Below are 10,801 nucleotides of genomic sequence, written 5' to 3'. Positions count from 1 at the left end.
TATACACCTTCTTCGTCTGAGTAGGCCCCCACAAATTTACAGAGAAATCGGCGCCCTTGCTACCGGGGACCGAATTTAGTGACCCTCTTGAAAATTGTACTACGTGACTTAACAATTGACTATTATCTATTTATTGTTGAATTACACGATTTTAAATTACACGTGTGACACCTAAGTATTTGGTGTGGTTTTGCATAACATTCCAGTGCTAGATCAACTTAAGATATAGTTTAAGAATATTAATTCGTTCTCTAAATGCTCGCAAAAGAAATAAATTGCATAAACATACCAGTGTCTCTCAATTTCGAAATTGTAAGCTGTTCTAAGAAAGTGTTCTTTCTGCCTTTTGCAATAATTTGAATACGAGTATTAGAGTTGCAAACAGTGGTTCAAAATTCTACTGTGAATTTTTCTCGTTTTTATATAATATCAGTAATTCTTTTGTTTTTGTGAGAGAAATAGATCAAATCCATTCCAGTTCTCTCCGATTGAATGCGCCTACACACCCCAGAGCTTAGGCTCCGCTCTATTTCTACTTCTCTTGCAGCCGACCGAAACGAATTTTTTTCGTCACGAAAAATGTTGTGTTACATTGTACGTTACATTGTATTTAAGACGCCAATGTGTGAGGCAGGCTATGTCTAGAAAGAGCCAAGCCAGAACATTTGTACAGAGAATAACTTTAATTATAATGATTTACATTATATTTCCAAACATCTCATAGACATTAATCAGGGTTGGAAACTCTATATTAAAATGTCTATCATTTCTTAACTTGTTCCTCGTTCATATATGGTAATAAAATACCATATTTTTGCTTATTTTTTTTCCTTCGTATTAATTTGAAAGACAAATGAATTTGGGACTACATAACAGAACCGCCCATGAGGATACCTTTTCACATTTGTGTAATAATTTATCAATGTTGTTGTTTTATTTTAAATTGTATGTGTGTACAGTGTACACCATAGTCTGTCAACATGTAGTACGTGAGACGCTGTTGTGTGTGGTACTTACAACTTGAACAATGGAATGATGGATGTAAAATCGCATTAGATGATAAAACATCATAACCGGTATCCAAAGAAACAGAATATTTGCATAGGATGATAGAAAATATCATTATTTGTCCTTTTTTGATTGACAGCAATCTGATAGGTGATAGGTATTTTACAATGGTTTGTGAAGAGATTCTTCCTGACATTTGTAGTTTCCACACATACCTTTAATTGTGTTTGATTTCAATACTCCTAAGAGTGTCTAAAGCATAGATGGAATGTTAGACAACACCTACGTGAAACCTTTTCACAACGGTAGATTGGAAGACGAGGTGTGATCGAATGGCCTGCAAGATCACCCGATAAATCACTCCAGGATAACTTTCTATATAAGCACACTAAAAATAAGGTTTCTCATATCATATTACACACGCTGAAAAACTTAGAACATGCCATTGTGAACGAAATAAGAAGACTTTCTCCTTATACGCTACAGCGTGCACTTTCCACTTTTTACAACCGGACGGACTGCCATTTGTCAGACAATCGACGGATTCTGTAAGTAAATGTAATGCGCTCTTGTTCATGCTCTCTGTGATTTATTGTGTACAGTTACTCACAGGAATATTGTAAGCCTTCTTTCAAATAATTCTCAGTTTTTTTTAAAAAATATCAAACATAGTACTCTATCTGGTAAAGGAATGGCAAAAGGTAAAAAATGAGTTTAGATTCTCATTTGCAAGATGATTTTTAGCCTAAATTGAGTATCAAACAGATCCCTTTCTATTTAAAACGGTTATGTTGTATTATATATGCCTGTATCCAAAATGGACACCATAATGTCAAAACCTTAATTCAATGCAGTTTTCACAGAAAATACACACTTGCATCGTTTCTTTTCCTTTGTCCATATGTCTCGTTGTTAATTGCCTGTCCAGAAACTTTTATCTACTATATGCAAATGTCAAACGTAGCACACCCTTTCTCCTAAAGGAATGAGATAAATAAAAAATGAATTCACATTCTCATCTTGTGGAAAGAACCTAGCTTAAATTTATGCATCACACATACCCATTTCATTTAAGAAAATATTGAGTGATATCCACTATGTCGATATTCAGGATATATGGGATGAAGTTCATACTCTCATTCGATGCTGTTTTTGTATCAATGTCCATTTACAACATTTGCTTCTTATATTTCGCCCATGCGTATTATTATAATTGGGCTGTTGCAATAAATTTGACTAACCCTGTATACAGATTTACCAATTTGATCTTTCGACACAAATAAAACAGGTACATTAGACAGAATATGTTTCATTAAATAAATATTTTTTTATACTTTGACCTCATTTTTTAACGTAAGGCTTTTCTGACGGAGGTCGTTTTGTCCTGGATATTTTTGTTGTTGGGTCATTTTGGCCGGGACCCTTATGACAGAACCTCTTTTGCGACCAAACCCGGGCGCTTTTGAAGCGGGACCGTTTTAACTCAGGCTTAAAGTTCTCACCCTTTGCCAAGGCCTTTCCATGAGACATCCATTCGGAGTATAAGGCAGTTTCTCTTGGTCTCGTAATTTTCTTTGATTCATTTATTTGGTATAAAGTTTACTATTTTAATTTACGATTCCTTTTAAACTCGCTTCCTTAAAAGCTTTATGTTATAATTATAATGAAAACGAGGTTTGCGAATGTGAAACAGTCGAAGAAGAATACGATATTTTCGTATTATTTTGCGATTATTATTACTACTACTACTAATGATATTAGTATTTTTTCAATTATTTCGTAAGTCAATAACAAGTATAACAAAGTTGGAAAGTACACAATTCACTACTTGCAAAATTGTGATAATGAAACAATATTTGTTTCCGAACATATGATATTGTAAAGAAAATTGGTTACTGAACAGTGATGTTCTTATAAATTGACATCCACATTCCGTACGCAATGGAATAACTATGCATAAGTAATTAGTTAGTAGTCTTAATACAATCTCTGACAGTGAAGTTCGGTGAATGAAGTCGCTGTGCTCGACCTGGCAACACTGGCGCAACAAAACACTGCACACGACCAGCTACAGGTGCCGCCATTGTGGACCCACTGTTGTTTAGTTTTGAGTCAACTGTGGTCTGTGTGAGACGCGTTATGCCAAAGGAGTGACAGTGTGTCTGGTTTCAAACTGATAACAGTAAAATGAACCAACAAAGCACCAATTTGTAGTTTTGTTTTAAGCTTGGCAAGACGCCGAAAGAAACCCATGATATACTGGTGCAGGTTTGTGAAGATTAAGCAGTTTCCTTGTATGTTTACGAGTAGTTCGGCCGGTTTCGAGAAGGGCAGGATTGCGTTTTGATAACCCCTGTAGAGGAAGTCCGACAAGCTCTCGCATAGACGAAAACATTGAAAAGGTGAGGGCATTAATCACGTACGACCGCCGATTAACTGTGCAAATGATTGCTGAAGAATTGAACATTAGCCGTGAATCTGCGAGACTTATCCTCACCAACGACTTAGGGAAAAGGAAAACGTTGTGTCGACTCGTGTCACATTACTTGACTGATGACCACAAGCACGCAGGTTTTCTTGACTCACAAGATTTTATCGCTATGGTGGATGAAAATCGAAATTTCTTGAACTCTATTGTTGCTGAAAATGAATTCTGGTGTGTGAGGCACGATCCGGAAACAAAATGCCAAAGCATGGAATGGCATCCTCCTGCATCGCCTCTTCGGAAAAAGGTCAAAGCAAAAAAAAAAAAAAAAAAAAAAAATCATGCATCAAAACAATGCAAATCACTTTTTTTGACAGTAATAGCATAATCTACAAGGAATTTCTATCTGAGGGACGACATTGAATGCTGCTAGGTACGTTGAAATTTTGAGACGTCTTATGAAAAGTGTATAAAGGGTACGACCGCAGTAATCAGAACAAGGTTCATGGTTTCTGGTTCATGACAATGTTCGCCTCACACAGTCAATATCGTCAGACAATTCCTGGCCCAAAAGGGGGTAGTGCAAATTGACCATCCACCATACTCGCCAGATCGGATTCCTTCTGTCTGACTGCTTCCTGTTCCCATGCCTAAAATTTGCGTTGAAAGAAAAGAGATTTCACGATATTCCAGACATCCAATGAAATGTGATGACGTTCCTGAGCACTATCCTCAAAGAAGACTTCTCAAAAATTTTCCAGGACATGTACAGATTTGTTCAGGGTTACTACCTGCGGGATGGGACTACGTCGAAGGACAGTAAGGTTAGTTGCATTCATATTGTATCTACTTTCTATTTACGGGATCATTCACCGAACATTATTAAAAAAGATGTATATACTGAAAATATAGGTAATACGTACTACATAAGTTGCAAATAAACAGAATTCATCGACTCAGTTTAACTGGCTTTTATTTATGTTATCCATACCTTACAACAATTGTATAAAGTTGAAATATAATTTTCACTATCGAATGGTAATCAAGATTTCTAATTTTATGACTAGATCTTTGTTAATTATAATTCTTATGTTTATGTATATGATATCATAGAACCGTTGGGAAATTCAATATTCCGTTCTTAATCGTCTTATGGCATTCTTTGTCTGAAGTCCATTATGATTTAACCCCAGAACCATGGGAATCCTGAAACAAACGAACAAAACAATTAATACTCTAATATTGGAACATCTGGTAAGTAATCTTTATTTAATACACTTGTGTAAATAAGTGCAGTTGAAAGAAATATCAGTCCAAACTACAGGTGAAAGAAGTATCAGTGCAAAATGAATAAGTGAATGAACCTCAAGTTACGAATAAGCTATTGCAGATCGTCTATATCTTGTATCAATATTGTAACTTTCTATTTAGATTTTTTTGTATTAGGCTAGAGTTATAAGTTAGTTTTCTTTTAGATTTGCTTTTAGTAAAATACAATGAGCTTAAAAACTTCTTTCCACTATTATCCATATTTTTATGAAGTAATTCTTCATTTATTAATTAGGATGCTTACTTTCGGCACAAGCGATTCCGTTAAGACACGCAATAATTTTGATTCTTAACCAAAGTTTTGACTTAAAATGCGTAAAAAATTAGAGATTTTTAAGAATATAGGAAGGGACACAATGTAAGAAAATTGAAATGTTTTTAATATTGCGAAATATTTAAAAGAAAACATGTTGAAACACGCTAAATTAACTTTCAGGTGAAAAATAAAATATAGAAGATGGCAGCTTAACCAAAGGTCCTTTTGTGCTTTTTTTTGTGTTTTAATATTTTTATAATATTCAAATTTGCAATTGATATAAAATTAGTTTGGTGTTTACGTAATCAACTCAATTAGGTGTCTTCAAATATTCTAAATTTTTCGTATTGCTTTAAGTATACTTTCATTAGTACTTTGATTAATTTTTACACCTATTCGTGTAATTAGTAATTTAACGTCATACATTTGTATGAAATAATAATTTGTTAAAATTACCTGTCAATAAAACATCAGAAATATATGAAATAAGTGTTTTCAATGAAGCATCAAATCATGAGATACTAATTGCAATTTTCTTGTAAAACAAGTCTTAACGTAATCAGATATGACCCATTATATAGCTATTGTAAACATAAGGGCATTTACTTTATCCATTTGTTTCTGTGTATTGTTCTGCTGTTACTCTTCGAAATGGATCTTACAAAGAACAAACTAATTAATTAGGGATATCCTATAAACAATCAGCATTTTCAAATATAAAAAAAAATAGTCTCTAAGGGTGAATTGTGAAGAGGGTGGATTGACCTCGACTATATAATACTACTAAATGAAGTAGATAACTATTATAAGTCTAGTTGAGTATCCGTCGGAATTACAGAAACAAAAAACATGATGTTTCTAATTAAATAAAATAAGTAAAAAATAGAAAATATACACACTATAGTCTTTAAAAGTAGTGACTTACCCCACATCATGTTAGCTGTCTGCATATTCTCTCCTCTCTGTTGTTGTTGCAGAGGAACTCTTTGAGGATAAGGCATTGGCATAGGAACAGCCAAAGCAACACAAACTATCAGGGCGAGGAAAAAGAAGACCTGGAAAACAAACACACAGAGAGCTTAATCGAAAAGATTTTTTTACAATACATGGAAGATGTTGCGTTTTGTAAACTTTTTGAGCTGTTAAATTATGTTTTTCAGTACGACATATGTTAAAATAGTTTTTATATTAAGGTATTATTAATGGGACTGTACTGTTGTGCAGTATTCTATCTCTCTTGGAAAAGTGGAGAAACAGTGGCGACAAAAAACCTGTTCTTGGAGAGTAATCTTGTATGACGGTCTCGCCATTACTGTCAACCTCATCGGGTTCAAGTCCTGGCCGTAGGTATGAATCCTCTTTTAGTATATCGTCGTTTAAGATATGAAATCTTGTAGGTCTAATTTATTTTTTTTTTCAGGAGACCAGTAAAAGGTCACTTCACCTAAGCATATTCACAGTAATAATATATATCAAGCTTTGTTAAACATGCTTTATCCTTTAAAAATACGTTAATACACCTACTCTCATTACAGCACATATGGAATAATCTCATCATCATTGATCTCATTGGCATACGAGGTATTACCTGAAGTTACCATCAATCGACGTGCAAGTAAACACTCTAATCGATTCTTTTTCAGCAATCGATGTCTTGTTATGTACGAGGATTTACTTCATCATCATCATCACCATCATCATCATCATCATAGGTATTCTGCCATTATTGGCAGATCACTTGCAGCAGCTGAGACGCTTCCATGCTCCACGGTCCTCTGTTAACCTCTTCGTCTTCACGTATGCTCTTTCTGTTTTTATATCATCCATTAATTGTAGTCTCCTTCGCCTCATCCCTTTCTTTTCCATAACCATGTCCTCTATGACGTCCCTCATGATACAATTTCTTCTTACGCAATGTCCCAACCAGTTTCTTTTCCTCTTCTTAATAATATCTAAAAGTGTTTTTTTCACACCCACCATTTCTAACACCCTCTCATTCGTTTTCCGTTCGACCCAACCATTTTTCCATTCTTCTTCACACCCACATTTCGAAGGCTTCCAGTCGATTTTCATCACTATTAAATAATGGCCACGTTTCTGTCCCATACAGTACAATACTCCACACGAAGCATTTTATGAGTCTTTTTCTCAACTCTTTATTCAAGGTCCCACAAAACAGACTTTTCTTCTTTCTAAATTCTTATTTCGCCGTTCCCATCTTTGCTTTTTTTTTTAATCTGGCACTTCATATCATTACTAAGAATACAACCCAGATATCGAAATCTATTCACTTGTTCTATTTTCTCCCCTCCCACTTTTATATTTCACACAGACCTCTTCGTTCCCATCACCATGGCGTTTGTCTTTCTAACATTTATTTTCATCCCATATTCCTCAAAGCCTTCCTAATTTTTTCTAAAATTTTATTGATTTTCTTTTCAGATTTTGCAATAAGTGTCATATCGTCTGCAAATCTTATGCATCTAAACCTCCTACCGAAATGCCGCCATCATCATCTAAACTCTTTTTCACAATCTCTTCTAGATAGAAATTAAATAGTATTGGAGAGAGGCGGCATCCTTGCCGAACTCCCCTTCCAATTGCACTCTCTTCCGTCAGTTCTTCCCCTATCCTAACACTTACTTGTTGGTTCATGTATAAGTTTGTTATGAATCTTCGATCCTTCCATTTTAACCCTATCTTATTCAGAACTCCGAACAACAATTCCTAATTCACGCGGTGAAAAGCTTTTTCTAAATAACAAGGATTTACTAGAATTGTGTTATTGTTTTCTCATTGGGTTCATGCCAAAAACTCTAATTTGCAATAAGTGGGCATACAAGATGTCAAATCTTAAACTTAGATTCGTACTTTTTCCTATGAAGGAAATGAAAGGTGTGGAATAACGTAAACCACAAAAAGTAAAACTTAAAAGGATACATTAGGAACTTCATAGAAATTGAAATTGGCACATTAGTATCAGATTTGATTATTGGCCTATTTCAAAAGTTCTTAAATGAGAAATAATATTCTTTTTTTCTTTTTGATATCTTGAGGTTTTCTCGGAATTAACATATCAGATCTTTTAAAGGTAAAATAATGTTTAAGTACAAATTTTAGTAATAATTACCGAAAAAGAAATTGAATAAATATTTTGATGTATTCTTTTCTATTTTTTTTAAACTTCAACGTTAATATACCGTTATTCTAATTTCAGTACAAATATCACTTAGATTGCATGTGATCTTAGATAGTATTAGTTCACACAATTTAGAGACAGAAGCAATTACTAAAATCAACGTCAACATTTACAGGTACAAATTGTAATCCTCTGGTGTTAATTGTGTAATTTTCCTACCTTGGTAAACATGATGTTTCAGGTGTTTGTCTCTCTACTTAAGATAAGACTCTATGTAAAAAACATTTTTTACAACAGAATTTATATGTAATTCAAACCTTGAAAATACAATACATGATGGAGTTTCCAGTCATGTGTAATCGTATGTGAAACTTAATGATTGTATTAATTGTCAGGTCAGTTAGAGTGAAATCATACATTAATTTCAAGGGTAATTGTAACAAACAGCTATGATTCACAATTAACACTTGATTTCCCTTTCAATATTCTTCTTTTAATTAATTAAGTATAATACAGTTTAAAATAACTGTATGTTAAATATAGCTGTAAGGGATAAGATGACTGAAGATAAATATTAATTATCAGGATATTACTATTGTCATCGGAGCAAGATGATGAAACTCTTAATACCGTTAATGTTAATATCGTAGTTGTGTGCATATTGACGAATAATTCTGTGATGGGATAAAGGCGTGTAATTTGTATTTCGACACATTTTGTAAAAATACGCTATCCTATCTTAAGTTTAGATACGTTCTTAAGCTATCATTGTAACTAAAATCTGGACAAGTAGAGTAAACTTGTGAGTATATAGAGTAAACAAAGTAAAAAAAAAGAAAAATACTACCAACAATAAACCACCGCTTTTCGATTTTTCCCAGAGATATAGTTTCCCGCCACAGTATAAAGTTGTTATGAACAATTAATTTTTGAAATAAAAAATTCGATAGAGCTGCTTTTGAGAAAATTGCAAATTCTGTTGTCACCATTCAGTAAACTGTCCTTGACTTTAAGGTCAGGAAGAAAATTCGAAAAAAATAGAGCCTGGAGAATCGCATAAGAATCTTAAATTTATAATTTAGTCTCAATAAGTTGAATGTTATGGCCTCTTGGCTAATGCACATCACGATGAATAATCGAACATACAGTATACTGAAAAATCACTTTTTTTTTCGTATATGTAGGACATGAAATGTGTAAATGAGTTCAGATCCCGAAATCGTGTTTATTTACCATCACCAAAATTTCATCTCTCCTTTTGTTTCAAGAAAGTAATTAAATCTTTTTCTAAAATTCCAAAAAGACAAAAAAAAAAAAAATACAAACCAGTGAAAAGCAGAAACTAATTAAAACGTTATGACTTGCAGAAAATAATAATAATAGACTAGAACTCGTGGAAAGGTTACTATTACCAATAAATATTATGAGGCCTATGGTGAACTATACAAATCATACACTAATGAATGGAAATTTTATTACACATTAATTTGTTTAGCTTTGCATTATATCTAAGATTTTATTAATTACACTAACTTTATAGGACTGGAATTTACAACCACCGCAGCTGGATTTTTTAAATAACAGATTTAAGCTTGAACCAACAATATCTTCCGGATATCTCTTCAGGTCTTTAAAGCGATATTTGTCTGCGCAGTCTAGCGAGGAAAAAGCTCGGACCACTTGTCCATTCGCGATCGTTAAGAAACCTCATCCCGGCGAAATTAAAATATCGCTAATTTTACAGTAATTATGTGATATCTTCAAATAGATAATATATAATCGAACTGTGGAACAAGAGCGCCCTATACAATATCATTTTACATGAGATACCGTTATCACGACTCACTTATCTGCTTTCGATTTCGAGCCATTTTGAAAATCGGCATTTATTTTCGGGTTTCTAAACGGATGAAAACGGAAAGTCACTATGAGACTTGCGATAACACAGGGAGTCTACTATAATTCCAAAATTAAATTTAGTGACTTTTTCTTTACCCAACAATAAAATTACACATTCTCAAGAGAAAGTTTGGTTGTGAATTAGGCTGTATTTTAATGCATGCGATAGAAGAGTTCTTTGCTTGCGACTTGGTAGCGTCTGAATCTGACCATACACATTTTTGGTGGTGAGTTTTGATGTTTTATAGAACAAAATTTTCCGGTATATACTTACATTTGTGCAGATAAAGAATCGTGAACTAAAAGCTAAATTTCGTGATTTTTCTGGACTTTCATGACTTTCTGATTTCGTGACTTTTTCATGATTTTCGTGATCGATAGACACCCTATAAACGTACCTCACGCAAAATAATATTGTCTAGGGCGCTTTTGTTTCAGTTTTCAATTATCTTTTATTAATTTGAAGGTATCATATAATTACTGTAAAATTAGCGGTATTTTTAATTTAGCCGGGATGAGGCCTCTTAACGATGGCATGCCAAGTGCTGCAGCTGTATGTAAGTACACCCCACACATCCGAACAACTACACCTTATTGCAACGTACAAAGAGAAGCTGTACACACAGGTATGGTCGCCAAGAACTTCTCACAATAAACACGAAGAAACGCTTTTCAACTCGAAGCAAGCTACTTGGATGTAGACAATCATTCTTTTCTGTTTTAAGAAAAAGATTCTACTTTCTTA

At 33.7% G+C, this 10,801-nt stretch overlaps 1 long non-coding RNA gene across 1 annotated transcript; it reads right to left on the bottom strand.

Moving 5' to 3' along the window:
* Positions 1-4,395: 4,395 nt before the first annotated feature.
* On the bottom strand, positions 4,396-8,423 carry LOC145691628 (uncharacterized). Its single transcript, XR_014132442.1, has 3 exons — positions 8,377-8,423; positions 5,944-6,073; positions 4,396-4,639 (listed from the first exon to the last, which is right to left on the bottom strand). It is a non-coding gene; the product is annotated as an uncharacterized LOC145691628 (long non-coding RNA).
* Between the last annotated feature and the right edge of the window lie 2,378 nt (positions 8,424-10,801).

This window comes from Thermobia domestica, chromosome 8 (genome assembly GCF_964235325.1).
Source record: "Thermobia domestica chromosome 8, izTheDome1.hap1.1, whole genome shotgun sequence".
NCBI classification, from domain to species: domain Eukaryota; kingdom Metazoa; phylum Arthropoda; class Insecta; order Zygentoma; family Lepismatidae; genus Thermobia; species Thermobia domestica.
The sequence above is the reverse complement of the archived record's forward strand: the minus strand, read 5'-3'. Positions and strand labels throughout refer to the sequence as shown.